General features: G+C 35.6%; 1 protein-coding gene across 1 annotated transcript in view; it reads left to right on the top strand.

Annotated features, from left to right (window-relative positions):
- The window catches only part of SPOCK3 (sparc/osteonectin, cwcv and kazal-like domains proteoglycan (testican) 3), a 197202-nt gene that overhangs the window by 13361 nt on the left and 156378 nt on the right, over positions 1–27463 (top strand). The gene's annotated exons all lie outside the window — the stretch shown is intronic.

The raw sequence follows: 27463 nt of genomic DNA, 5'->3' as shown, positions 1-27463 counted from the left end.
GCGATCCCTTTGGCGGTCGAACGACCCTTTCACAGGGGTCGCCTAAGACCATCCTGCATATCAGATATTTACATTACGATTCATAACAGTAGCAACATTACAGTTATGAAGTAGCAACGAAAATAATTTTATGGTTGGGTCACAACATGAGGAACTGTATTTAAAGGGCCAGAGGTTGAGAACCACTGCCCTAACCCATGGCAATCACTGATGTTTTTATTGTGTCCCATTACTGCCTTTTCCAGAATGTCATACAGTTGGACTCAAACAGTGTACAGCCTTTTCAGACTGGCTCCTTTCACTTAAAAATATGAATTTAAGGTTCCTCCATGTAATTTCAAGACTTGATAGCTCATTTCTTTTTAGCCCTGAATGATATTCCATTATCTGGATGCACCACAGTATTAGTATTTCCCCTCACCTACTGAAGAACATCTTGGTTGCTCCCACGTCTTGATGATTCTGTGTAAAGCTGCTATAAACATCCATGTGCAGGATTTTGTGTGGGCCTAAGTTTTCAACTCCTTTGGGTAAATACCCAGAAGTGTGATTGCTGGATCGTATGGAAAGAGTATGTTTAATTTTGCAAGAAAACATCAAACTATCTTTCAAAGTGGCTGTACCGTTTTGCATTTCCAACAGCAATTAATGAGAATTCCTGTTGTTCCACATCCTCACACCACTTATTTGCATAACTTATTTGCCCCTTGATATTTTGACCTGTAACCCTTATAAAGCATCTGTAAATAAACTTGGTCAATTACTCTTTCTATTTTTTCTAGAAATTCTGTTCCCATATTCAGAACCACTTGTTTATTTTTGATGATCTAATGCATTATTTTAATCTTAACAATTTATAGTTTTACTTTATGGAGGGTCATTTAAGTATGGATAATAGTAATATGGAACCCTGGCTGGTTTTGCTCAGTGGTTAGAGTGTCAGCCTATGGTCTGAAGGGTCACTGGTTCCATTTCCAGTCAAGGGCAGGTACCTCCATTGCAGGTTCTATCCCCAGCCCAGTAGGGGGTAAGACAGTAGGGGATAAGAGCAGGAAGCAACCAATTGATGTGTCTCTCTCATGTCATGTTTTTCTCTCTCCCTCCTTCTTCCCTCCCTTCTACTCTCTCTATAATATCAATGGAAAAAATTTCCTTGGTGAGGGTTAAAAAAAAGAAGTTATATGGATTACTTTTCTTCCTATGTACTAAGTAGACATATTGGTAAATCAGGGTATATGAGTCAGGCCACTCATCAAACTTAACTGTGGAATATTTTATGTACAAATGTGGTAGCCCGTACCCTACCCACTGCATCAGCAAATTGTGCTGTGATCCCTGGACTTTCTACTTTTCCCAAACCCTCCAACATATGTATGCATCTGACCCAGACCTGTTTCTATCTGATGTTAAAAAAATTGTTACATGACTTCTTATTCTATTTTCTGTTTTTGTTCTCTTAATTCAGTGTTGGATAAGCAGCAGTTACATTGCATTATCTGTTATTTGGAATATTTATTACTACAGTTGACATATCTAAGTAAAGGGCTGAATACAAGTCTAATGAGCAGAAGAATGGGTTTTTTAGTATGCTTTTGTCTCACTCAAAAACAAGCAGATGAGCTTGTGGGTTTTATGCAGTGTTATTAAGTTATGTTTAACTACATGTAAATTATAATTTTCATTTACCCTTTATTGACAGTACTTTGGCTTCTTTATAGAGCATTTTCCTAGCATTTCCACATGAATTATTTCACTTGACCCTCACACACAGAAAAATCTTTCAAAACTTTTAAGTGGAGTAAGACTGTTGCTAACTCGGAATATGAAGAAACGGGGATGATTTGGGCTTGGATTTGCTCAGGTGACACAAATACTGATAAATGCAATTGAGATTAGAATTCAGATCTTCTAGATACTAGTCCTGTACACACCGAGCTCAAAAGGTTCGCCACCACTGTTCTAGATACTAGTCCTGCTGCCTTCCAAGATATTATGTAGTCTCTGTTACTTTATTAGTAATTTTCTAATAATGGTTTGATTGCAAAATAACCTACATTTTTAGCTTATTTTGTTAGGGCATAATTTTCATGAGTCTAAAAAATTAACAAGAATAGCTGTCAAAGTTGTTGAACATCTACTGTCTACCATGAGCATTTAGTTATTATTCCACTCAATTATCACATCAACTCCTACTTTTATTGCTTTTACTTTGCTCCCATGTTTGTTTGGTAATTATTGCTCCCATTACAAAGAGCAGTAAAACTGTGATTCAGTGGGGGAAATTAATTTCCCTCTTAGAGCTTATTTGGAATAAGAAACAGAGTTTATATCTATCTCATTTCATTCCTAATTCTGAGGCTCCTCCACACACACATCCTTTGAGTCATGACCTAGGCCAGCCTTTAGGCAGGGAGCCTGGCTATATCCATGATCATTCGTTGCAATTTCAAGTCATGACGACACTGCCCTTGACATTAGAGAAAAGACTGATTTCTTCTCACTCACAGTAACTTTGTACATATCATTTAATCAAATTCTTTGGGTTTCCAATTTCTGCCTCTAGAATTAGGAGGTGGCAAAGAATGATTTCCAAGTTTTAGCCTTTAAGTTTTATCTTTCCAGTGCTCTGCAAGTCCTGTGGATCACATGTTAAAGGTTAAATCTCTGAATATAAATGTGGACATTATAACACTTAATTCTGCTAATAATTTTCATTCCTGTCATTTTTTTAAATTTTGTTTTATTGCTTAAAGTATTACAAAGAGTAGTACATATGTCTCCTTTTTTTTCTCCCCTTGACCTTCCCCCAGCCTCCCCTACCCCTCCCGCCCCGGTGTCTTGTGTCCATTGGTTATGCTTATATGCATGCATACAAGTCCTTTGGTTGATCTCGTCCCCTCCCCCAACCCTCCCCGGCCTTCCTGCTGTTGTTTGACATTCTGTTCGATGCTGCTTTGCCTCTGTATCTATTTTTGTTCATCAGTTTATAATGGTCTTAATTATCCATAAATGAGTGAGATCATGTGGTATTTTCCTTTCATTGACTGGCTTATTTCACTTAGCATAATGCTCTCCAGTTCCATCCATGCTGTTGCAAATGGTAAGAATTCCTTCTTTTTTACAGCAGCATAGTATTCCATCCTGTAGATGTACCACAGTTTTCTAATCCATTCATCTGCTGATGGGCACTTAGGCTGTTTCCAGATCTTAGCTATGGTGAATTGTGCTGCTATGAACATAGGGGTGCATATATCCTTTCTGATTGGTGTTTCTAGTTTCTTGGGATATATTCCTAGAAGTGGGATCACTGGGTCAATGGGAGTTCCATTTTTAACTTTTTGAGGTAGCTCCATACTGTCTTCCATAGTGGCTACACCAGTTACCACCAGCAGTGCACAAGTGTTCCTTTTTCTCCACATCCTCTCCAGCACTTGTCGTTTGTTGATTTGTTGATGATAGCCATTCTGACAGGTGTGAGATGGTACCTCATTGTTGTTTTGATTTGCATCTCTCGGATGATTAGTGACTTTGAGCATGTTTTCATATGTCTCTTGGCTTTCTGAATGCCCTCTTTTGAAAAGTGTCTATTTAGGTCCTTTGCCCATTTTTTTTATTGGATTGTTTATCTTCCTTTTGTTAAGTTGTATGAGTTCCCTATAAGTGTTGGCGATTAAACCCTTATCGGTGATACATTGGAAAATATGTTCTCCCATGCAGTGGGCTTTCTTGTTGTTTTGTTGATGGTTTCTTTTGCTGTGCAGAAGATTCCTGTCATTTTTTAAAAAGCAGTAATTTGTTACTGGAAAGATGAATTTAATTTTCAAGAGAAATGTTCAAAAGTCATATTTTAGAAAACCATTTTGGGAAATATTTGTTAGCAGTTTTATCAAATTTATTTTAAAACACTTTATCATATATTGCTGACAAAATCTTACTTTATAAGTATTATGTCTGTAATATTTTTCAGTTTTCTAATTTTAATTGGAAGCCAACAAAATTTTATATTATTAGGAGAATGGGACATCACTTAATAATTAAGGGACTTGCCCAAATATATTAAGTAATTATAATGTCACCATTGAGATTAAGTTGTACATCTAGAACTAGGACTCATGTCATTAATCACATAGTACTGTGTCTTGCTGTTATACTGTGCTCCAAAGTTATCACCTATAATTTTAATCATCATTGTAAAAATGAGCTAATTATTGCCGTGCTGCAGTGGAGTGGATTGTATTTCCAGTTAAGGCTAGAACATTTGGAAATTAAAACAAATTTGAAAGCAAGATAGGCGACAACATGTTTAAAATTTCATAGTGACCTTTAATGTAAGGTAAGAGGGCAGCATAATTTTAGGAAAATGTTGTGGGCTTGAAAATTAGTACTGGGCTTTAATCTTAGCTGTACTAATGATTAGCTCTGCAAATTTGGAAAACATAATTAACCTAAAGCCAAAGGTAATTTTTCCAGATTACATATAACTTAAGCCCTGAAGGTTTCCAAGAGATAGTTAATAAAAAGGTACGGGAAGAGGAGAGCCTGGAAAACTCAGGGGCTGTCATTTAGGCTCAAGGCATCTTAAGTATTCAACATTCTGTTCTATAGACTATTCACATATTTTAAAAAATGTTTCTCAAACATTTAAACTATGTGTAAAATCTTGTATTCTAAAATGTTAAGAATCCCTATCAAAAAAGGAACTAATGAACATACAGATTTTCACTTCTCACATTTCAAGACTAATTATATACTACGCAGTGTAACTTTTGAGCATATTTTTAGTCAATGGAGGCAGGAACTTATGCATAAAATTTTATCCCTTGCTCATTTTATTTTATTCACTTATTTATTTTTAAAATATATTTTTATTGATTTCAGAGAGGAAGGAAGAGGGAGAGAGAGAGAGAAACATCAATGATGAGAAATAATCACTGATTGGCTGCCTCCTGCAGGCCCCACACTGAGGATCGAGTCCACAACCCAGGCATGTGCCCTGACTGGAAATTGAACCATGTCCTCCTGGTTCATAGGTCGATGCTCAACCACTGAGCTACACAGGATGGGCTCCCTTGCTCATTTTAAACTGAAAATGTTAGGAAGAAAATAAGTACAGTCACATAATCTTCTAAGTGTTATTTCTAGAGATAATCTTTTTGTGTTAATGAGACTCTAATTATTAGATTTTAAGTCATTTGTAACGTAAGGGTCAGTATCCTGTGTTTAATTGCATCCTCCCAAAGGATAGGTTGATGTCCTAACCCTTCAATGCTTCTATATGTGACCCTATGTGAAATAGGGTCTTTATTAATATAATCAAGTTAAGATGAGGTCGTACTGGTTTAGGATGAGCCCTAATCCAATATGGCTGGCGTCCTTTCAAGAAGACGGGAAAAAGACAGACATACAAGAATGCCCTGTGATGACAGAGGCAGAGATTGGAGTTAGGCTGCCACAAGCCAAGAAACCTCTGAAGCTACCAGAAGCTGGGAGAGAGAGACATGGATTAGATTCTCCCTCTGAGTTGCCAAGAAGGAACCAATATTACCATTGCCTTCAAGCCTCCAGAAATGTGAGAGAATAAGTTTCTGTTTTTGTAAGCTACCTGGTTTGGGGAACTTAGCTATGGCAGCCCTAGGAGACCAGAACAGTCAATCATATTAAAATAATATTTAAATAATTCCTATAATGACTACACGTATTCCCTTGCATAAGCATAAGAGCTGATACACAGACTAACATCTTCCTTTGATTGAAACATTAAAAATAGTATATGTTAGTTATAACTTTCAATACATGAAATTTTGACTATAACATTTTATGTGTGTTGGATGAATGTTCCTACTTATATGCAACATCTATTTTGCTGCTGATTTTCTGTTGGGAAAACAATCCCCACTCTTACCCTCAGACCATATAGGTCCATAGGTTGATGCCACCCCCAAACGAGGGAGCAGTTAAGTGACCCAGCACTAACCCAGTAGAGCCTCCCTGCTCCCTGTTCTCGGCAACTAGTTTAAGAATGAGAATATGACTAAACCAGGCCACAGATTCTGGGATGTGCAGCACAGTTAGTAGGCAGAGAAGCTACCTGTTTGCAGGTGTACCTATGTAATATCACGGAAGTTTGCAGATAACCAGAGACACCTTGGCAAGAGTGCCAAACACTGGAGTGCAGTGTTATAGGATGAAGCAAGTAGAACCCAATCCTGACATACACGTCAAGTCTCATGTCCAGCCTCATCTCAAATGACTGTATTCATAGATTTCTTTAACTTTTCTTTCTTTGGTTAAACCAGTTTATTTATTTACTTATGTATTTATTTATTTAATTTTAATTGAATTTATTGGGGTGACATTGGTTCACAAAACCATATAGGTTTTAAATGTACAACTCAATAAAACATCATCTGAACACTGCATCATGTAACCATTGCCCCAAGCCTTTCCATTCCCTGTCCCCCTTTACCCACATAACTCTACGTAGCTCCAAACCCTCTTTTCTTTGGCCATCACCACACTTTTGTCTGTGTCTGTGGCTATGCATATATGGTTTTTGTCTAATCCCTTCACCTTTTTTCATCCAGTCCCCCCCACTGACATCTGTCAGTCTGTTCCAATTATGGTTGAGCCAGTTTTAATCGACTTCTCTTATACCCAACTACACTCCCCACTGGGGATGTGCCTGCAACCAAGGTACATGCCCTTGACTGGAATCGAACCTGGGACCCTTGAGTCCGCAGGCCGACGCTCTATCCACTGAGCCAAACTGGTTAGGGCCCAAACAGGTTTTAAATGTACAACTCAATATAACATCATATGAATACTGCATCATGTGACCATTGCCCCAAGCCTTTCCATTCCCTGTCCCCCTTTACGCACATAACTCTACGTAGCCTCAAACTCGCTTTTCTTTGGCCATCACCACACTTTTGTCTGTGTCTATGTGCTATGCATATATGTTTTTGTCTAATCCCTTTACCTTTTTTCATCCAGTACCCCCCCACTGACATCTGTCAGTCTGTTCCAATTATGGTTGAGCCAGTTTTAATCGACTTCTCTTATACCCAACTGAAAGTGTCCCAACTATATAGAAAATGAGTTCTAAGAAATCCTACAGTGTGTAATTGGCTGAGCCGTGGTGGAGGCCGGAGTGCAGAGGATTCCCAGTTCATGTATAGGAAGCTGTCATCCCAGGGTTCATTATAGGAATGCTGGGGCTATTCTGTGGCCTGTGATCAGTCTATTGAAACTCATCCTTTGGGGGACCTGCTTGGTGAATGTCTTTTTTTGAAATTTCCATATGTTTATAACATGTAACCACATTTGCTGGAAAGCTTTACTTGTTATTTCTGTGACTGGTATTGTCATTGTATCAGTAGGTGAAAAAACAAAAGTTTGTTTTTTTTCAAGGACCTGAAAAGCCTTTGACCTTATAAACTAAAAATTCACTTTATGTAATTAAATTGGGAGAGACATTCAGGAAAATATTTAGTTTAACTAAGTTATGTCAAATTAAATAGTTGGTATGAACCGGGGTTTCTTCCAAGGTCAAGGCCACTTCCTCTTATTAAGCTACTTGTCCTGGGGGCTCATTAAATCCACAGCAGCTTCTTTGTCTCTTTCCCTGGCCCCTCAGTGGAGAGTTAGAGTCTCCTGGGCTCTTTTGCTGGAGCAGGTTGCATATGGAACCCGAACACTGAAAGCAGTGAAGTACTCTGGGCAGTCTTGTTAAAGATGCTTTGGGATATTAAAAAAAAAAAGAAAAGAAAAACCTGGAATGTTGGGGAGTGTTACTTAACATCTTTGATCTGGATAAGTTAGATCAGTGATGGCGAACCTTTTGAGCTCAGCTCAAATAGTTGGTATGAACCGGGGTTTCTTCCAAGGTCAAAGCTACTTCCTCTTATTAAGCTACTTGTCCTAGGGGCTCATTAATCCACAGCAGCTTCTTTGTCTCTTTCCCTGGCCCCTCAGTGGAGAGTTAGAGTCTCCTGGGCTCTTTTGCTGGAGCAGGTTGCATATGGAACCCGAACACTGAAAGCAGTGAAGTACTCTGGGCAGTCTTGTTAAAGATGCTTTGGGATATTAAAAAAAAAGAAAAGAAAAACCTGGAATGTTGGGGAGTGTTACTTAAAATCTTTGATCTGGGTAAGTTAGATGAACCAGAAGCAAATGTCTTTACTTTCTCCCCTATTTTGAGGAACAGAGCTAAGCAGCCACAGTCTCCAATTACACACTCAACAATCTCTTCTTTTAGTAATGCATAATTGATGAGCCTAAGTTTTAGGCCTGTGCTACCACTTGATAATGCTCAAACTCTTTCAGGCAGTAAGAAGAAAATAAGGACCTAGATCCAAAAACCTCACCCAGGGAGAAACAAACATTCAATGTAATGCCCGAGACGAACCTTACTAAATACTAAAGCAATATGAATCTCTAGCAATGCTCTGGTTATTGTCACAGCAGAATATCAGGGCTCCCACCCCTCTGGTCCATCCAATTTTTTAAAAATTTAAAACCATAAAAATCTAGAACATCATACGTTTTCATTAGGATACGGAATAATATGAGTAATATATGACTTTATGTCTTCCCAAAGCCATGTTTGTATTTCCAATGTAGTGGAATGTACTTGGCAGAGAAGTATATTTAAATTGCATTTAAAAGCAAATGCAATTAAGAGTTGATCATTCTATTTAAGGGGTTTATGTGGCAAAGGATAGTATGTTTTAAAGGCATTAGCTTTTTCACCGTCTTTTATTTGAAAGACCTCTGAATAACTGTCTAAACTCATCCAAATAACTCTGTCAGCAAGAATATATTCAAGTGCTTTTTGTTGGTTTGTTTGTTTTTCTCACCTTGCTTACAGTAGGACTGGAAGGCATTTCTTTTTTGTTAAATACATTTTATTGATTTTTTTACAGAGAGGAAGGGAGAAGGATAGAGAGTTAGAAACATCGATGAGAGAGAAACATCGATCAGCTGCCTCCTGCACACCCCCTACAGGGGATGTGTCCGCAACCAAGGTACATGCCCTTGACCGGAATCAAACCTGAGACCTTTCAGTCCACAGGCTGACGCTCTATCCACTGAGCCAAACCTGTTAGGACTGGAAGGCATTTCTAATTGAAGCTGTGACTCTGCATTAGACTGCATTATGGGTTTAAATAAAGAAATGAGGTCAAGGGAGATAAATGACATACTTGCACAAGAGGAAACTCTCAAACTTCTGGTGTTTTCTGCTTAATTTAGAAAAGAGAAGAAAAGTGGATCAAGACCATTGTGAAGTCAGATAATGAGTCCTATATATCCAGGGATGTACATTTTAACATAGCATAAAGTTATATACTAAATAGAACTCAAAGAGTTGAGACAATTTTGGTGTCTTATTAGGGATGTCATCTATCCATGGATAACTACATCATTAGGAAGATTGTGATTTTGGGGGGATCAAGATATATTAAATGGTCTTTCATAAAAATTAAAAATGTGAAGGTAAAAAACAGGATTATCTCATTGATAGTGCCGTTAGCAAAAGCTCGATACAATGTTTATCTTTAATGATATTTAAGCTGTGTTGAAGTATTTAATTCAGGTCTAGCCTCTGAGGGATCGGGGTAGGTGAAGGATATTCAGGTAAGATGGCCTGGCACTAATTTGCCTACATAGAATGATGAGGTTGCAAAAATTAGGAAAAATAAATATTTGCAGAACTCCTGATAGTAGCCACCTGAGATAGCAGATTTTATCTGGTTATTGTATTAATGTTTAATCACAGGGCATCTAACCTTCTGGGATGAGAATGAAGATTTGGCTAAATTTGGGCAGGTCTAGTTCTAAAGCCAGAAATCTAGGAAAAGTCTCATAGCAAGGATTCTGACAGGAAAAGAAGATGAAAAAACAACTACCAGGACTAAATAAATTACAGACTAGGTTTCAGGATCAGAGAGCAGTCTGATATGACATGAAAGCCACATGATCAGAAGTGGACTTGCCCAAGGAGTTGCGAGTTGCTAATCTACCCAGCAGTGTATAACTGGAGTTCATCAATTTCCTTCTGCCTAAGGAAAGTGTGTCCTATAGGGACTTCTAACATAGCAGGTGAGATTTCTATTTCACACCCAAGGAGATATATATGTTTTTAATAATCTCTTACATTATTTCATCTGCTTATCATGACACTTATTCCTGCTCCACTCTCTAACATCCAAATATAGATGACACCTTATGTAACCACATAGAAATAATGAAAGTCATAAAGCACAAAACAAGCAAGCAAAAACGTAATAACACATCAGCTCCTTGAGGTAGTCACAGTCTATAGAAGAAATGGTATTTATTTTCTTGACCTTTTGACCTTTACCCCTGAGACCTTACCCCTGTGTGTGTTTTCTTTCTATTTGGAAATGACCTAAGTGTTAAATTGGATGGAGATAACTTTCTCTCCCCTGCTAATTATTAGTCTAGGCTATTTTGTTTTTAACTTACACTGAATGGTTCTTATAGAGTTTTAAAATAATTTATGAAAACAATATTTTATCAATGGGTAGATGTTAATTTGGGAACTAATACATTACTCACTTAAGTACAAATGTATTTGTTGATAAAATAATTGCTTAAATATATGAGGGAGTTTTAAAATAATTTATGAAAACAATATTTTATCAACGGGTAGATGTTAATTTGGTAACTAATACATTACTCACCATATACTTAAGTACAAATGTATTTGTTGATAAAACAATTGCTTAATATATGAGAAGCCTCAAGGTTTAAAAATTCTATATGGAGATAAATTACCATTTTTATTCAAGTACTCTGACTTTTTGTTTTCCACCCTGAAAATTACACAACTGTTCATTAAAGTATCTATGTCCTTTAAAATAAATTTAGTATTGCTCAATATACATAGAGAGAAAAAATTAGTAATTTTTCTAGCTAGAGCTGTGTTAGTTTAGGCTAAATTGAAATTCTCACCAGATACAGATCTAGAAGGACATATTTGATCCTTATTAACATGTTTACAATTAACAGCCCACATGCAAGAGCTATAGTTTTAATCACAGAACGTGACTTAAGTCTTGCTGAGCTGATAGAAACTGAACCATCACCAAGCTGCCAAGTTAGGTTCCATATTGCAGCCCTGTTTTTAATTAGATGTTAAATTGCCATCAAATTGTACTTTCAAACCATATCTCCATCTTTTCATTAAGCCAGAGACATTCAGTATCTCCTACTGTGAAATACAGGATGACCTTTTTATTTAAATCAGTTTTGCTTTTTCCATGCCTACTTTCTTTATTTTTAGCAGTTTATTTGTGTGTGTGTGTGTGTGTGTGTGTGTGTGTGTGTGTGTTTCTTGATAAATGTTGGCATTTGGATTTAAATTTTTCAGTTTATTATCTTGTTCAAGAATGACTTTTTGGAGATGAAAAAATAATAAATATTATTTAGTATAAATATAATACATTTTTGTCCCTTTTTCCCAGGTTGGCTACACTTAAAAGCTTTCTAGAAATCAAGATAATTCTGAGCGTTTTGAGAAGCTAGAAATCTTTTAGTTTCCATATTCAGATTCTTTCTGAAAGTTAATTCTTATAAGACTATTGAGAAAGAAGATAGTGCCTACTTCTATCACTATTTCTTTTCTTTCTTTAAAAAATGTATTGATTCTGAAAATTTTCTTTTCTTTTTATTGTTGATGGTGTTACAGATGTCCCCCAATTCCTCACCCCACCCCCCTGCATTTATCTCCCTCTCCCCAGTCCCTGCCCCACCCCAGGCCTTCATCACGCTATTGTCTATGTCCATTGGCTATGCATGCATGTATATGAGTTCTTTGGTTAATCTCTTTCCATCTCCCTGCCTTCCCCTCTGAGATATGTCTGTCTGTTCCATGCCTCTATGTCTCTGAACCTATTATGTTCATTAGATTCCACGTGTAAGTGAGATTATGTGATATTTGTCTTTCTTTGACTGGCTTATTTCACTCGGCATAATACTCTCAAAGTCCTTCCACATTGCAGCAAAGGGTAATAGATCCTTCTTTTTTACAGCTGCATAGTATTTCATTCTGTAAATGTACCAGATCTTTTTGATTCATTCATCTAGTGATGGGCACTTGGGCTGTTTCCAGGTTTTAGCTATTGTAAATAACACTGCTATAAATACAGGGGTGCATGTATTCTTTCTGAATGGTGTTTCGGGCTTCTTAAGATATATTCCTAGAAGCGGTATCACTAGGTCAAACAATAGTGCCATATTTAATTTTTTGTGTAAATTCCATACTGTTTTCCACAGTAGCTGCACCAGTCTACAGTCCCACCTGCAGTGTACTAGGGTTCTCTTTTCTCTGCATCATCGCCAGCACTTGTCGTTTGTTGATTTGTTGATGGTAGCCATTCTGGCAGTGTGAGGTGATATTTCATGGTTGTTTTCATTTGCATCTCTCTGATGATTAGTGATGTTGGGAATTTTTTTCATATGTCTATTATCCATCTGTATGTCCTCTTTGGAGAAGTGCCTATTCAGGCCCTGTGCTCATTTTTTAATTGGGTGATTTGTCTTCCTTTTGTTGAGCCATCTGAGTTCTATATATATTGAAAATTAAACCCTTATCAGATGTGTCATTAGCAAATATGCTTTTTTATTGATTTTTTAGACAGATGAAGGAAGAATGAGAAGGAGAGAGAAACATCCATGTGAGTGTGAAACATCAATAGGCTGCCTATTGAACACCCCCAACTTGGTATAAACCCGCAATCAAGTCATGTGCCCTGACCAGAAATCGATCAGCAACCTTTTGGTGCACAGGATGACACCCAACCAACCTGATAAATTACATATAATTTCTGCTGGGTAGAAGGGAATTCCGAAGTCCAGTAGTATATAATAAATTAAATAATTTATTATTTAGTAAGACACATATTGAGATAAAACAGCTGATGACTTTTATTGGGAGAAAACAAAAAAATATTGTAATTTTATAGAGGACAGTCTTCATATAGTAAATTCAAATGGAGAATTAAAAGAGTTTACACATATTGAGATAAAACAGCTGATGACTTTTATTGGAAGAAAACAAAAAAAACTATTGTAATTTTATAGAGGACAGTCTTCATGTAGTAAATTCAAGTGGAGAATTAAAAGAGTTCATTCATAAGAGAAACCTTAAATGCATATAAATATTTTTGGTAACACTGGGACAGAGGAAGGTGAGGAAGATTCCTTTAGCATCCTTGGTAATACTGTATTTTGTATTGAGAATCACTCTGAAACTCATCAGGGATGGGGCATGAGGACCTACGCGTCATGCATTTCCCGGCTCAGCATAATTCTTTCAGTTATTAGGCTTGGTTTATGCCTACTCAATTTCACTTTCATTTTCCTATGTGCAAAAAAGCAGTAATTCTCCCTCAGAGGACTAGTGTGAAGCTTAAATAATATGTATGAAACTTTAAGAAGTATACATACTTCACATTAATAATAAAAATAATAACACTATTAGATATAGATTCCCAATTTACAATTTTAAATAAAAATATACATTTTTTGTTTTCTCAAACATGATGTTAACTTGAGCATTTATTTAATAATATAAACCTTTAAAAATACTCAAGTGTAAATCACTTTAATGCTCAGTTCCTTTTAGTTTGAAAAAGTCATATTAATGCTTGGCACTCTTGATTTCCTACTGCTAAATTATTAGTAATGTTTATGATGATGATGTCATGATACCGTGATATGACTAATATATGCTGCCAGTGGCTCCAAACTAAATTAAATCACAGTGGTAATGATGGGCAACCCTGCTGAGCATGAGCAATTAAGAAATAAAACCATTAGTTGTAATGAAGAATTCTCGTTTCTATGGAGTGATTTTTCACAGAAAACTAAAGAGGATGAATCCAAATCAGCCCCCCCAAATAAAATAATTAGTTCTTGTTGCTTCATTAGCATCTTAAGAGATAATGACTATTGAGCCCTTTAGTATGTTTTCCAGAAGCTAATTAGAAATGTAACTTATAATTTTTTGAATTGGATACAGAAAAAGTGCTCATCAAAATGTCATTTAAGTTGAGCTCTTCTGGTTTTTTTTGCTTGTTTCTGTGATAATTAATAAAAGTGAAATGAGATAAACCCATATCTCTAAATAGAATACAATATTTTGTTTCTTTATAAAGCTTAGATATTTAGCCATAAACACACATATATGTTTATATATGCTAAGGTCACAGCAGGTATGCTTGCTAACTGGGTGATAAAAAATACTTTGTATAATCTTAGGAATTGCACCAGTCAATGACATTGTGTTACTGATGGAGAAGCCAAAATTCAATAGCTTTGTCGTCTGTGAAGTTGGTTAACTTTTACCTCCGTGTTCATCCTCCCTAACAGCAGGGTGGCTTCTGAGCTTCATTCCTCAGTTTCTTTTTCTTTTTCCCTGTGATAGTCAGTTTGCTGTGCCCAGCAGTATTGCTATCTCCATTTCTGCCTCTAAAATTCCCAACTGATAATTGAGCATATTTATATTCAAGTAGTTAAGTCATGAGTAAAATATTGGATACTTTATGTTTGCTTCACATACCACCTCCCCCCAATGCTTCTAAAATTCCCAACTGATAATTGAGCATATTTATATTTAAGTAGTTAAGTCATGAGTAAAAATTGGATACTTTATGTTTGCTTCACATATCATCTCCCCCCAATGCCATAAAATGTCGATTTTTAAAAAATTGTATTGGGTTTTTGAATTCTCAGCCTTGTAAGTTTGAACTGGTGTTTAGCCTTTTCATCTTCTTAATTCAGATTTCCTATTAATTTGTTGAAGTAATTCAGTGATTGGCTGCGGCCAAATTAAGCAAAAAAGTAATGGCTAAAGGGACTCCAAATAATAAAAGTAAGAATGAACATCACCAACCAACCCTATATGTCATCCAGATTCAGAATCCTGCAGAACTAGATCGAGTTGCAAGTTTTAGGCCAAATACTTTCTGACCAAGGTATTATGGGAACTGAACCACATTGATGTGATGAGGGGCAAACCCATAAGGAAAATACAATTGTGCAACAAGGAGAGGGAGTGACTGCTGGCAAATGAATAAAATCCATATTTGTTTTTTGTTTTTTTCCTACTTCTCCATTCCTAGGTAATAATACTCTACTTCAGGCCCAATCTTCTTAGTCTCTACTTTTTCTTTGCTCAATTCCATAATCAATGGGAAGAGAGCAAACATCTCCAGACTAAAGTTTCAGTTTTATGAATTAAATGCCTCTTACTCTTATTTGTCACACATCCTTTCTCTTAACAGTCTGTGGTTTTTGTGGTGAGTCATTCATCATTGATGCTATTAATATTTTAATGTCTTCCTATATACTTTGATCACAGAAACTGTGATTTGTATGACTTTTTTTGTTAGAGAATCATATCTTTTAGTAATATTTGCTTTTGCTGAAGGCAATTAATAATAAAATAGGTTTATTTTCTTTGTCCTCAGCAAATGTAAATATCCCTTTAATAAAGCACCTCATCATGTAATTTAAAAACTTATACTATTTACTTTATAACAAATATATTAATTTTATTTATTTTATAGAGGGGGTACCCTTTGACAGAATAGACTCAATAATTATGAAAATATTATTAGGCCAGATTTTATGAATTGAATGCTATTAATCTGAATATATATAAAAATTTATCTTAACATTGAGGTGAAGATTAACTAAAATTAACTCCTGGTGAAGTTCACTTTAAAATTTTAATTTGTTATTAATGTGTCAAAGATATATTATAAATAACAAATAAAAAATATCTCTTATTAAATATAAGAGAAACATTTTAAGGGTGATAATAGAGCAATAAGCCTACTTGAAATGGAAGGTCATTGAACTTTAGGTCTGACCTTCTGCAGAGATAGCCAGCAGTTCAACTTATTGGGGTAATGGATTCCAATTGTCCCTGCACAGAACTTTACTTAAGAAATAGGATTATTATTCAAAAAAACAAGGGGTAAGAGTAAGGTTTCTCCCTGCAAGTCATGGGGTTGGGGGAAGAATTTAGTCAACAAAATATTCTGTGCATAGTCTTTATGCCTATAACCATGGCCATTTTGTATATGGAATTCTCGAACAATGTAAGTGGGAAGGATAGAGAAAAAGTCTTGGAGAACTTGAAAAACAGCTGATTCACATCATAGGCTTGAGAGCTGCGCCTGGGCAGCATTTATATGGAACACAACTACCTACCTACTCTGTGTCTGTTCCTAGAGGACTATCCACGTACCTCTCCCACTGAACTCTTGTCCCCATTCATTCAGTCTTGTTCTTTCCACAGCTATGACTACACAGCCAGCAAATTAGCCATGGCCCATGATTCAGTATCTCTCTTTAGTCATCTCTCCTTAGTCAGCTCTCCTTAGTAAAGTAGATGTGGTATACTTCCCTGCACCTGGCCTAACGTAGTTTACCTTTATTACTCTATTTCATGATTGTCCATGAATAGGACCATAACACAGTGGAATTCATTCCTGACCTACCCATAGATCAGGGCCAATTATTTTCTCTCAACCTATTTAAATTTGCAAATTTAAATTGAGTATTTTCTAGTTGCCTCTTCTTGTATCTCACAGTGATATATTCTACTTTCTTCTTTTTTAATATATTTGATTTCAGAGAGGAAAGGAGAGGAAGAAGGAGATAGAAACATCAATGATGAGAGAGAATCATTGATTGGCTACTTCCTGCACATCCCCTACTAGGAATGTAGCCTGCAATCTGGGCAGTGCCCTTACTGGGAATGGAACCCGTAACCTCCCTGTTCATAGGTCGATGCTCAACCACTGAGACACACTGGCCAGGCTATTGTACTTTCTTTACCGGAAAGTTAGATAGTGTCGAATAAAAGTTCTGTACTTCATAAGGCAATATTGCAATGCAAAGTCACAATTTTTGAAATATTTTATCCTTTATATAAGTTTCAAAGTTGAGCAGTAATATACAGCAACATTGTACCCTATTCAGTTCTATTTCCCCATTTGTCAATCATGGACTACTTTAGAATTTCCCACTTTTCAGTTCCATTGTCTTGTTATATGGTATGGTTCTAATTATGTTCTTTTTACTTTCTAATAGCTAGCAGAAAAATATACTTCTAATACTTCATATAGAAAACTACATAAAGAGCTAACCTTATGGCCATTCATCTCTGCTGCTTCCATTGTGTTTGGAATATGATATGGTGCCACCTCTTATAGTTTTAGAGGCTTTTATGTCATTCATTAGAATTTGATTCTGATGTAATAATTTGATCAGATCATATTGCATTGTCAATTTACAGCCTTCAAAACTGACTACAAATACTTTTTTAATGTTTTGGAGATAAATACCTTAGTCAACAAAAATGTCCAATGTTTGACCTAAAGGGCTATGAGCATCAGAAAATGCACCATCATTTGATTTAGTTATCTGGGCAAAATAGGTTTAATCTAATCACACCTATGTAGGTGGTAGTCCATGAAACCTTCCTTTAACCATGGCCAGATCAGTACTTAGTGAGGATTTTTTAAATAAGCAATGATATTAATTGGAAATGACAAACTGAAAGCCAAGAAAGATCCATAAGGCACGCTTACCTGTCAGGGTGATTATCATTCTTGCTTTGCTAAGGTAGTCGGTTATTGTTACCCTTGCAGTTCTGCGTAAGCAACATCAATCTCCTGAAAGAAGTATTTGACGAACATTCTAAAGCTTTACTTCATAGACCATGTTCTGAAGATTAGGATGTATATGAAAAAAATATTCTTAGCTATAAATTCTATTACCTTGTTACTTCAGCCAATAATGTCATTGATTCTATAAAACAGTCTTAGTTTTAAAGGTCTGTATATATGCTAAACCTCTCTTCATTTCTAGGATGTCCAGATTCCAGTAGTTACACCCAATGTCTTTTATAGATATCGCCAAAAGTGTTGAATACACAGTCAAGGAAGTGAGATCCAGTTCTGCATTTTCTTTCCTATCATTATTCATTTTTCATTAATTTTACTTGTCTGCAGTATGCAGTATTTGCCTTATAAAAGAATATGCTTCATCGATGGGAAAGAATTGATTTATAGTATCTAAATGTTGATGTGAAATTTGTCATCTCTGATTTTTATTGTATGCTCTGCTGCCTTGAGATGGGTGATTGAGAAGGCTTAAATAATCTCATAGAGAATGGAGATTTAAAAAGAGAAAATTATCTTTTTATTTTTGCATAATTTACATATAATAAAATACAATCATTTAAATTATTGAATAATTGAATCAACACAGCTTCAATTAAGATGAAGAACATTTCTGTCACTCCAGGAATTCCTCAAACTACCTGCTTTGTCCCCTCCCTCCCACCACACACAATCAGTGTTCTAAACTGTTCTTACTTCTTTTACTTTAATTACCTTAGCTTGTTCTAAAACTTGACCTAAATGGAACTACACCATGTGTACACTCATATCAGCTGTTTTTTGTTTGGTATAATATTTTTGAGATTTACCTAATGTTATTGCATGTTATAGGTTTCTTTGTTTCTTTTAATTTTTTGGTTAGTTTTATTGCCAAGTAGTATTCTGTTTGTACAAAACAATTTGTTTATTCACTCATCTGCTAATAGATATTTAGGTGAGCTCTTTTAACTAAAGGTGCCCTAAACATTTTATTATAGTCTTTTTGTAAACATTCAAACAATTATGGATATAGTCATAGATGTGGTATTAATTGTAAAAAGCATGCCAACTCATGTTCCAAAGAGATTATGAAGGTACCAATTTATTGTCTGTCATCTCTCAATCTACCTTTCATTGCCTATTCTGTAATAATGGAGCTGGATCCTGTATGCTTGTCACCTTGTAGCAAACAACATGTTAAGCTTTGTCAATAGAGGGGACTTCAAGGGTATTGCAGTGAAGGGCTTCTCTTTCTGGCTCTTGGATACATCTATCTCTCCTCCCTTCTGCAGTGGTGCATGAAGGGAAGCCAGGGTATTCCACGCTGTCATCATGACCAGCGTGTGCCATCCCAAGGCAAGCTTGCAAACTCAGTCTTGGTTGGCACTGTGCACAGCAGGTCTTGCTATTGCAAATGAGCTCCCCATGCTCCTCTTCACTCCATGTACCTACTAGGCAGCTCTGGCCCACCTGTATTCTGTGTTTTCCTGCTTGCCTGTATCAGCTGAGCTTCCTTGCCTGCCAGCTTTGATGAACCTATACAGGATGGGTGGGAGGAGTGGATACATGTCGCCTGCTTTCTCAGTGACTATGGAACAGCATGGACCCTGGCAACCAAATAGACTTCTTAGCCATCCTATGCTCTACAACCTTCTCCAATGAAGTCTGAACCCCTAATCTGGGCGGAAGCACACCTTCCTATATCATCACTAGAGTATTCTTTAGAGCTCTCTTTACACCTTTATAGTTACTCCTCTGCTATAATTAGTAATTCCTTATTTTAACCCCCCCTTTGAGTTACTGTGTCTTTTGTTTCTTAATTGGATCTAGATAACACTGATTGTACCATTTTATACTCTCACCAGCCATGTGTTAGGAGTGGTTGATCTAAATTCTTGCCAACACTTCTTATGCTTAACTTTTAAAATTGTAATAATTCTTCTGGTGGTAAAGAAAAAAATATGCTTTTAATTTTATATCAGATTGAAAAGGGAATCTCTTCTGCTTCAAACCTCAGAATGAATTAAATGATCATAATAACTATATTGTGTATACATCTACGTGTGTGTGTGTGTGTGTGTGTGTGTGTGTGTGTGTGTGTGTGAATATTTGACACACCTCTCAGAGGCAGCATGTCTATACTTAGAGGCTTGTTTTGGTCTTTTAAAGATTACCTTTATTCTTTTTTAGGAAGAGTCATGTGTAAATTATTACTTTTACTATTAAATATGCAAACATTTTAAAATGAGTTTATTGGAGGACATGGTGAGTTTAGTCTGTGGATTTTGTTGCATAGAGATAATCCCATGCCCTGAGAGAGGTCTGAGAAATGCAGTGTCACTAAAAGTGGGCCAGAGTTCCTCCAGCAGGTGGTTAGAAGAGCTGCTGGGCAAGAAACCAGAGGTTTTGTAGGACTTCAATAGCTATCGATACAGATACAAATTATAATGGCCAAATATAATTCCATATTACAGGGGCTTTTCTTTATAAATATAAAGAAAAGCAGCCTTTTAACAAGTGTTAATTTAATCATAGGTGTACTTAGCTCTGATATTGCAAAGAATATCCCAAATATAAACTTTTATGATAGGGATTCAATATCATCATCTTTATATATCAAACACTAGATGAGAAAATAGAAACCACTAATAATAACGGGTTTTTACACATAATGTTGCTGGAATGCATCTACTTTATAAAAGAAAGGCTATTAGCAATTATCACTTTTAGAAATTTGGAAGAAACTATGTAATGACAAAGAAAAACAGTGATACAGAATGGGAAAGAATGGTGTACTAATATATTCATCAATCCTTTAACATGACTAGAACAACTGTAATATGAAATTCTGCATTGTAGTAACATCTAGAGTTTTTGTTAACTTCAATTTATCAATGCAGTAATTAGATATATTTAATACACTTTTATACGATAAGACATTATTGAAATAAAGACTATGATTTTGATAAATATTTATTATTAACTAAATTAATCCATTAATTGCACATGAATCTGCCAATTTTGTGGACCTCCACATTTAATGTTTGTAATGAAGAGACCAGAGTTAGATTGGATGGCTTTTATATAATTGAAGTAATATTAAGGTTTGAAACTAAGAAAGTCATTCCAAAGACTTGCAGCCACATTTAATCACATTTAGCACCACAAAATTGGCTGTCAAAGTCTAATTAACTATCAGGCATTAGCTCTATTTTCCATGCTGCTCACTTGCACAGCCTTTCATTATAACATCTGGCAAGTTTTTTAAAATTCCCCCAAAAAACCTGTTCCTCCTATAGTTTTAGAGGATAGAGTTATAGTGAAATAAACTGTTAGAACTAAAACAAAGCATAACTGATGCTTCATTGTTGAACCATTAAGAAGGTTTTTGTAATCATATTTGAGTTACTGGTCACTTCATTGTAGATGAGTGCACATGATTAAGCTTAAAGAGACATTTTAACAAGCAAATGATGACATATAGTTTAGTTTTACTATTTAATGAGGTTGTAATTTTTCCCAAATTGAAACCCAACTATCAATAGCACATTTCACCTGCTCTTAAATCATGATGCATATCCAACTTAGTCTTGTGTTCTTGATTTTTTTTCCAACCACTAAAAAGTTATTTCTTCACATAATTGTATTTTGTTATTAATTGAAAATCAAAGAGAAGGGCATATTTGTGTATGTGTTTGCTATCATAGTTATAGATAACATAAAAGATTAACATAAAATCTTGATGATAAGAAAATATTACAATATCCAGGAAGTGCAGGCTGATCACTTACAGAGAGCTACAGACTGAGGACTGACATTAATTAGTGACACCTGATGCCAAAAGAACATGAAACTATAACTTCATTGTGGTTAGGAAAGACATCATTATCAAATAAGAATTCCAGACATGGCTGAACCATCCTGTAAGAGTGACTGGAAAATAAAGATATATTCAGAAAAAATTATCAAAATTATAGCACAAATGGTACATGTTGAAAAAACTACAAAAAATACTTCAGCAAATTGTAGGGAATTACTCAAGAGAAAGCAAAGGGAAAGTGAATTGCAAGAACTGATGAGCAAAGAAATTGCTAGATTTCATTATTTTAATTAGCTATGTCAGAAAAATAATAATAGAAATAATGACTCATTTGCAGGGGTACAGTGATAAGTCCTAGTCAGGTGTAAATCATTGAAAATGGTGAGGAATTGGAATGTTACAGATTTGGTGTTATGTGTTCTAAGGTCCTAATACTCTTCAGAAGGAGGATAAACTACTTATTATATAATTACTTTCATTCATCTATGCCACCTGTGCATGTAAACATTTAAAGGAAATCACTAAAAGAGATTTTGTAACTTCCAAACTAGCAGAAAGGAAAAGAGTCCTAAATAAAATGCAATCAATAGACTATGAGGTAGGAAAGAGGAGAGAAAAACAAAGAAAAGAAAAGAAACATTGAAAAATAAAAAAGCACAAAATAAAGTGATAGGAAAGTGTCCAAATATATTTTTTAAAAATCACAGTAGACGAAACAGAAATAGGGATAGATTGGATTTATAAATCTATCAAAGGGTTCTTGAGGGCTGCACATAAAATAGAAAAGATAAGAATTAAAAACAAAGGAATTGGGGGGAGAATTGACAGGCAAGTACTAATCAAAAGAAAATCAGTTACATCAATATTCATATCAGAAAAAATCCACAAAAGGTGGAAATGAGGAGCTGGAAGTTAATTCAGTTGATTCCAGTGGTGTTGCTTCGGAATACCTATTCAAACAGACCAGTGCTTGATTCCCTCAAAATCATCTTCCTTTTCTGCTCTGTAGTCATCATTGTTCCCATGCCAGTCTTCATGATTAATTTCCTTACAATGGATTCTTATCCTTTCTGTTGCTGACGTTTAGTTTCCCCATCTTGATCATATATTCTTCAGAGCATCTCCAAATTCTTGTGTGTGATCATTCTACCACACAAACCCAATTACACCACTTAGCAGTTTAAAATCATTCAATGACATGGTATTAACTATGAGATAAAACTCTTTAAGTAAAGAGTTTTCCATCAGTGTTTTATCACAAAAGTTGATGGCACAGAGCATGTTATTTCAGTAATCCTGAAATCTCTGTCATTCCAGGAATAGGGCATCCCTTTTATACTTTTACTAGAGGCCCAGCACACGAAATCATGAGCAGGTAGGGCCCCTAGGCCTAGCCTGCGATCAGGGCCATCTTCCGCCAGCTCACCAGTCTCCAGTCCCACCCCACCGCCTCCGCCCACCCCGGTTCCCTGTTCGCCCTCTGTCTATGATCACAGCCTGCGGGCCAGAGGGAGGGATCAGGAGGTCTGTCGTTTTGCCCGCTTGCCAGTCCCCAGTCCTGCCCCACTGCCACCCACTCTGGTTCCCTGTTTGCTATCCAGCGATCGAAGCCTGCGGGCCGGGGGTGGTCAATGCACCTCATAGCGACTGGCCAAGCGGTCATTCTAGTTGTGACACTGTTCTGGTCTCTGGGCTTTTATTATATAGGTTGCCTTTCATAATGTTTCCTTATACCAGAGTTTTCTTTCATTGTGTTCACTGTTTATGTTTCAAAACCTACTTCAGCTTTCACTCATTATGATTATCCCCCACTCACAATTATATGATCCTTTCATGTGTTTGTGTGTGTGTGTGTGTATGTGTATTTCTATTTAGTTAAATGTGCACACACACATACATCATTTCCACTTAATGTATTCTAATTGCCTATTTATACATCTCTCTTTGAATAAAACAAGTCAGTTGAGGGAAGTGTCTGTTTCATGTAGGATATTTGGTGCCAAAAAATGTATGCTAAAATTGGATAATTCACTATGAGACCAGAATGTGAATTTGGAGATCATCTAGTCCAAATTCCTTATTTTTATAGATGAAACTAATAGGCTACATAGAGATTATTAGCATGTACTACATTGGTCTTTGAAAAATCTGTGTCAATATTAGGAAGGTTAAGTTTCTATTATATTAGTCAAGTATCTAATAAATCCTTTCTCTGGCATTGGCTGAGCTAAGGTAACTGGTTCATCATTAACTCCATTAAAATTAATCTACAACATGATTTAAGACTGCTTTAGCCTAGAATCATTAGGATTTAATGATTCTTCTAAAATCTAGGCTTCCTGTGGAAAAACACTGTTAAAATTTATGAGTTTGTGCAGATTAGGAGTTTCCATCTTCCCTGTTAAAGCTTATTTCAGTTCTTGTTTCTAATAATAATACCTATTTTTGCAACTTAGTGATGCCACTTTTCGCCTTTTCTTCAAGTCCACCTGCACTAAATATGAATACTAATGAAGGTTCCTCTGCTCCAGTGAGAATTCAACACTTTTCACTCTCCATGTTTATTTTCGTGACCTGCCATCTACACTGTGTCCTTACTTTTCAGTTTCCCTAACACACCTATTTTTGCAACTTAGTGATGCCACTTTTCGCCTTCAAGTCCACCTGCACTAAAGAATTCAACACTTTTCACTGCCCATGTTTATTTTCATGACCTGCCATCTACATTGTGTCCTTACTTTTCAGTTTCCCTAACATTGGGACTTCTCTTCCAGAATTAGATATTTTCTTAGTGACATATAGGTATGTCATCCACATTCACATTCATCTCATATTGCTCACCTGCTGACTCAGGTACTTCCACCGTTGGCTGGGCACTCCCTATCTTACTGTGATCTGCAGTAAGTGAGGAATTCTGTAGGAGATAACAAGTATTCTGGTGAAAGAATGAGGGAAAGCCTATATCACAAATGCACTACAAAGGTTAAATTATAAGGCAATTGTTTGAAATTCAGAATAACTTTTTCTAAAACAAAACAAACAAACAAACAACAACAACAACAACAAAACAGTATCAGGTCCCCAAGTAGTTCACATCAATCAGAAAGATGTTGAAAAATATGGATAAAGACAAGAAGATGGCCAAATGAATTTAAATGCAATAGCAGAACTCTTTCTATGGGTAGTTTTACTGGATGCTTGAAACAAAGTTAAATTCAATAATACAGAGTAGAATGGGAGCTGTTAATTTGAAAAAGATGGAAAGAGGAGGATAGTGACAGAGGGTGGGGATGAATTTATGTCAGGCTCTTTAAGATACAGAATTTATTCTAATCCATGGGCTTCAGCCAAGAGAAAGATGCTTCTGTTATTGTTGTGACTTCAAGAATAAAATCTTAGGCATCTGTATTTACAGTGTGTGATGTTTTATAGCTTTTAAGCTGCCAACAATGTGAGTTCTACTGAAAAATACAGATGGTTAAAACCACATGCACAGAAAGTGATCTTTTCCTTATTGCAGATCCTGTGTTTGATTCTTCTGGTTTACTTTTACTCTATTTTCCAACTCCTGACAAGTATTGCTATTGCTCTGTGTTATCATTTATGGTGAATTTTATGCAAAATTTCATTAAATTAATTTTCATGTGATATCTTTGTTCTGATGGTATCCTCTTTATATACAAATTTTTGAGATCTGTTTTCTCTTAAGTGGATATAGTATAAGAGAAGTTATGGAACTTTTGTAAATTATTGAATGTAGTATGTATAGATAAAGAAAACTGGAAGAGATAACTAAAAATAACTATTAATAGTTTGCACTCAAGAGTAACTAGATTAGGTTAACCACGATAGTTTTATATGTACTATAGTGTCTTATCTGAAAATAAAAACTTATTTTCAGAGTAATATATCCTAGTTAACTATATTGATGATGAGTGTATGACATGAATATAAGGTACAGTGGTAGGTGCAATGACATTGTTTAATTGTTAGGCATAATTGTATAATTTTAATCATATTAAATGTTATTTAATAATTAAAAATTAAAATAGACTAAGAAGTAGAAATAGCTCAAAACATTTTAATGCATTCTAAGTTATTGAATTTTTTTTATTTTGCATAGCTCTAAGATACAATAGTTCTATGAGACAGTTTTTAAATTAGTGACAGTTGAAGCTGTGATAGTATGAGAGCATTTTAGCAATTTGTATTTGCATAGTGAGCAAAGTATTTTCAGTATTTTATAGAGAATAAAATAACTAATGTAGCTTATCTTAAATGTTAGAACTACTGAGAATTTAAAAGAATCTATAATTGATATAATAATTATTTATCAATATGTTCGTATCCTTTATTTTATATCTCATGCTTATGTGGAATCTCAAATAAGAATTTTTGCAGAAATATATACTTTGTATTTTCACAGAAATAATATATATTTATATTAGTCTATATGTGTGTTTTATTGAATTCATTGGTCATCAAAGTATATTCACTGTACTTAGTGTAGTGAATAAGTGTGCTTTTTAAAGCTAAATTTGATTTGTACCTTGTATGTTAGTTCTGATTTACCTCAGGTTTAAGATCTAAAGAAGATTGACTAAAATCCACATTTCATGTCCAGTGAAAGCCCAGAGCTCCCACAAATCCTTCTTCATATTTCCAGTGCACATTTTTCTAGTCACCCCAGCTACATTTTTCTATGTGTTCTAGAACTTTCTTTTTAGTTTGCCATCTTTCATGGTTTTTTTCTCTCAATTTGGACATGTACCCAAACTAGATGCTCAGTGTCATTTTCTTATTTGTGCCAACCCCCTCTCTGACTTTCCGCCCCCCCCTTCAAAAAAAATATGACAACAAAATATCACTAACCATCATCCATAGTGATTACCAATAGCAGCATTTATATATATATATTTAATATGCAAAATGTCTCCTTAGGAGTTTGACCTGGAAACCAGTTCAGTTGCTCGCTATGACATGCACTGACCATCAGGGGGCAGTGCAGAACGAAGGAAGGCCCCCACCCGCAGCCAGAGGCCCCTATCAGCCCTGATCACTGGCCAGGTCTAGGGGCCCTACCCGTGTACAAATTTCATGCACCAGGCCTCTAGTTATTTATAATAACCTAAAGGAGTAAACAATCAAAATTCCCATCAATTAGTAAATGACTAAACAAAGTGTGGCATATTTTACAATGGAATGATGTTGTTCAGCAACATAAAAGAATAGAAGTAGCGATGCATGCTACAACATGGTTAGACCTTGAAAGAAAACATTGTTCCAAATAAAGGAAGGCAGTCACAGGAGACCACATTTTGTATGATTCCATTTATATGAAATGTGAAGAATAGGCAAATCTATAGAGACAGAAATTAGATTAGTGAGTCCCTAGTATTGGTTATTGGGAGGGATTTGGGGGAAATGGGATGATAACTACAGGGTATGGGTATTTTCTGAGGGGTAAAAATGTTCTAAATTGATTATGATAATAGTCACAACTGTGAATATACTAAAAACCAATGAATTTTGAACATTACAAGAATGATTTGTATAGTATATGAATTATTTCTCAATAAGACTATTATTTAAAATATCACACAGTCTTTGTGTTGGCAACTACCAAGACAGAGGTTTTGTCTGGATAAATGGCAGTACAAATGTCAGGCACAAACAACTGAAAAATGTAACGTCTCAGTTCGTACTATGAGACACTCAGCCAGCGCCCTAAGTATAGCTGTACACTTTTCTGGACATCCAAAATCCCATTAATGCCCAATAATATCTCCTTGGGTCTAACCCATTTTCTCTACCCACCTGAATATAGATAAGAGAAGTATATATACACTGAGTGGCCAGATTATTATGACCACCTGACGTTTGTAGGCAAATTAGCTATGATTTCTTACTGAAGTTGCTAGAGGGCCAGATCATTATAAAC

The sequence above is a fragment of the Myotis brandtii genome, unplaced genomic scaffold (genome assembly GCF_000412655.1).
Source record: "Myotis brandtii unplaced genomic scaffold, ASM41265v1 scaffold14, whole genome shotgun sequence".
NCBI lineage: Eukaryota > Metazoa > Chordata > Mammalia > Chiroptera > Vespertilionidae > Myotis > Myotis brandtii.
This window is presented reverse-complemented; position numbering and strand designations above follow the sequence as displayed.